Source organism: Podarcis liolepis (assembly GCF_965112155.1).
Source record: "Podarcis liolepis genome assembly, chromosome: 8".
Taxonomy (NCBI): domain Eukaryota; kingdom Metazoa; phylum Chordata; class Lepidosauria; order Squamata; family Lacertidae; genus Podarcis; species Podarcis liolepis.
The window spans coordinates 34235830-34240148 of NC_139560.1; positions in this window are offsets into that span (position 1 = coordinate 34235830).

The following is a 4319-nucleotide window of genomic DNA, read 5'->3' on the forward strand; positions in this document are numbered from 1 at the left end:
TAAGTTGGACCTATTACTTTCAATAGGTCTACTCTCTTAGTCTAACCTACCTCACAGGTCTGTTGTGAGGATGAAATGGGGAGGAGGAGAACCATGTACCCCACCTTGAGATCTTTGGGAGATAAAGGTGGCCTATGAACAAATAGATGTACTTTCCCCATGAAATACATTTGGATTTACTGTGAACTATCTTGTCATGATGGCACATTCCCTAGGATTTGCAACAATATTCAGGCATGAAATTGCGAACTGACATATCCTTAATATTATCACCTTGGCCACTTTGCTTCAGTGATTCAGTTCTGTGCATGCAATGAAGCCCACAATTCACTGTAGTTCACTTAACTTGACCAAGTATATTTTAAAGTTCATATTACATAGGAAGAGTATCATGACAGAGACAGTAGATGAAGTTGCTTCTCTCTGATCTGCTTTCCACATTGCTTTGGGATGGAGAAAAGACACACTCAGGTAACTTTTCCTTCATATTTTTTGTACTGTAGACCTCTGCCCTGAAAGAAATGTCACAAGGTAAGACTGTCAGGAGAAACAATTTCATTGGGTCTTCAGGATGTGGTCAATAAAAAGAGCCTGATTCATACATTGCCTGAGTTCCATGGAAGGTTCCCTATGATCAGGTTCCACTGCGGTCTGGTAATATCTATAGAACTGAACCATTTGAAGTTGCCAAATTATGTAGCATCTTAAATTATGCAATTATGCCAGCATCAATTGTCCCTGGGAGCTGAACAAATAACATAAGCTGCCTGCCCTGAACTACATCAAAATTAAAGTGAGAATCAAATGCCATTGGCGTGATGAATTAGTAGCATCAAGAGTTCATTAAAATGATAATTCTTAATAGAAAATAAAACACTTGAAGCTCACTCAGATCTGAGAAGAGAATCAATTTTATGAGCATCCTTCCATGCACCAACAATTATAAAATAGATTCTCTCAGATATCACATGGAAAATAAAATTTTCATGGTGGGAGTGGAGGGGAAACCACAGAAAAAAAGAAAGAGGTTATGGGTACTGCCACTTCTAATGGCAAGCCTTGTCCCTAAGTAATAGATAGTATCTCCTCTCTGGAGAAATTTGGTGAACTGGTTCCTCAGTCCCCCTATTTCTGACAGATAGGCTGACGAATTTTGAGATGCCATTTACACACAGCTCTAACTAGAACATCGAGCTGTTCCATATTTATATCCTTGAATAACTCACGCATCTGTGCCAATGATTCGCTAACTTGTTATTTGGCATTGTATACTCTGCTTTCCATCATCTTTCAAACAAACTTGTGGTATATTACGCTTAAAATCCTAAAACAAACTTTTGATTTTCTTCACGGAGCTTGTTTCTTCTTACAAAACCTGTGATTTCATTCTTTGCTAATATCGGTTAAACCCATGCTTCATTCAGGTATTTATTTAGGATCCCTTACCAGATGTGCTTCTTTGGGCACATGGGACAAATTTATATTCATGTGCTTCTCTGATATGATTCATGCCAAGTTTCAGTCCAATCCAACTTTCTTTAAAAATAATAATAAACCTTTCCCTAGGTGCCTTGGGTCATGTAGTTACAATGTAACTATATAATGTGCAATAAACCCTATGCTAAAATAAATAACCCAATTTTAAATAGTAAAACGGCCACAAAACTGAAGTCTATCTGAAAACTATAGCCCACAAAGTAAACATTGCTGAGGTCTGATCACTGAAAAATAGCCATGAAATTTTTTACACACATTTAGAACAACCTGCACGTGCAGTGAAAGGGCTATTACTGTGTTGCTGGATCCCCAAGAGGCAATTTAGTGTAAAGGCAACATTATTACATCAGTACAAGAAAGCTTAACCTTGAACTACCCTCACGACATTTTCCATCCCCACCCTTTAATAAGGTCTTGCAGCCAAAACCCCATCTCAGATCTTTGTCCATTTCTGATCGTATAGAAAGCAAAACACATTTCTTGCGATTTCACAGTGGCCTCATTCACAGTCTGGCTTACCATGAGATGCAAACCAAGCCAGTGTGAGTCCACGTTCATAGAAAATGCCTTCTTTCTGTGAATTCAATTCCAGATTGAGGCATATATGTGAGCCGCCCACTGATTTGTCTTCTGATGCAGCTAAATCACTCACACCATGAGACTTGGTTCCATTTATGCTGACTATGGCCTTATGTCTCAGTATGGGATATTGCTATGAAGTAGTGCTATTTTCTACAGACGTATGCCCATTATAAATACGCTGCTGTCCCTCAGTGGGAGGTGTGGGGTTCTGGTTCATATTTCCTCTAGTAGTGGTATTAGGGTATGGTTGGTAGGTACATGATACTACCACCTTGCTGAAGCTAAGCAGGTGTATGTCTGGGTCAGTGCCTGAATAAGGAACCGTGAGAGAGAGAGAGAGAGAGAGACTCTTAATGAGTGAACTTGGATATGTATCTATAAAGTATATGCTCTTCTCATTTTGATGTTCCTGGGGCCCATGAGATCACCCTTAATCTTTTTAATAACCAGAAACTAACTTGAGCAGTTTGTCCCACATTGGGCAAAGATTCCTGAATAGCAGAGGGCAGAACCAGATGACCGTCAGAGTTCTTTTCAACTCTGCGATTCTATGGTCTTTGTAAAAGTGGACAGACAAAAGCTCTGCTTTGATTCCTTGAGGTACACAATGACAGTCTTTTCAGAACCCTGTAAAATGCTTTGTTGCACTTTCTGAATTGGCCACTAGCTAATATACCACCATAGGTTGGTAATGCTTTGCTCATAATCTGGCATGTGTACATGATTAGAGCTCCTAGAATCAGGTGAATCTGAAAGCAGGCACAGAATGTTTGTTAGGGTGCCATACATTGATTAAAACACTTTGGGGGGTTTTATTGTAATTTTATGTTGCTTTGACAAAGTCTGCCCCAATACTTTTGCTGCCTGAGACAAAGGACATGATGTACACCCACGTACACCCATTCCACTTACAAAATCCAACCACATTGGAATTTGAATACAGTAGGCCCGCAACTCCACATTCCAGGGAAAGCACATAGGCAAAATTGTGCATAGTCAACCAAATTGGTCACAGCAGCAGTTGGGATTGCCAAAGTTTCCCCCCCAGATGCCGTCCCCTTTCTTTTCTTCTCTTTTGGCCAAGTGTGCAAAGCTGAATGCCTAAGTTGTGAGTCTACTGTATTACATAAATATTGGTGATGGGAAGCAACCTCCACTGTACTTGAGGGTAGCTGGCTCGCTTTAGAGGTACAGAGCTAGTTAGCTTTAAACAGTAGTGATTGCTGCCATCTCCTCACATCTGCCACCTGAGGCACTTGCTTTACTCTGCCTGACAGAACCAGTCCTGGCTTTGAGTCCTTTGAAGAACAAGCAGGATATAAATGTCATACATACATACATACATACATACATACATACATACATACATACCCTCAATCTGCACTATACAATTAAACAATATCATACCACTTTAAATAGTCATGACTTCTCCCAAGGAATCAGGGGATTTGTGCTAAGAATTATCAGGATACCCCTATTCCCCCTCAGAAAGCTACAACTTCCACCAGATTTCCCTGGGAAGAGAGATTAACTACTAAACCACTTTGAGGACTCTAGGTCCCTGAGAAGAGCAGGGTTCTCTAACCAACTCTTAAAAATCACATTCCACACAACATTCACAGCAGGAATGGACAAGACGTTGCATTTTCCCTGGTACAAAATACAGTTGGTTCCTAGCCCAGTATCAGCATCCAGCATGGTGGGACATTTCCCAATAGCCATGTACCCCAGCAGGACACACCAACACCAATTGCTATTTGGGCTTTGGAGCAGCAGCACAGACTCGGCCCTCCCTGGTTCACTTGCACACAGGCAGACTCAGTCGTGGTATTAGGAGTATGATGGTCAAGCAGCTGCTTAGGTAACAACCCATTACAACATTACCAAGTAACCCCTCTCACGAGCAAAGGGAAGGCTGGCAGCAGAAGAAGTGCTGTTTTGGGTAGGGGCAGTGTAAGGGAGCCCGCCCAGGGCCACCCAAAATCTGGAATCAGACCCAATTCATTTACTGCTGAAAAAAGGTGATACCTTTGCAACAGAAGTGCAAAAACCTGAGAGTAACCACCAGCACTCTGTGTAACAACTGGGTAATAACTGCACTTTTATTGAATTAAAACAAAACCTGATTGACCCATATGCCAATAAAGTAATCACAGACTGTGCCAAAACACTTTAACTTTATGTCAAGTCTGATATAAGCATTTCAAAGCATGATATAGCCCATTTTCCCCACCAGGTTA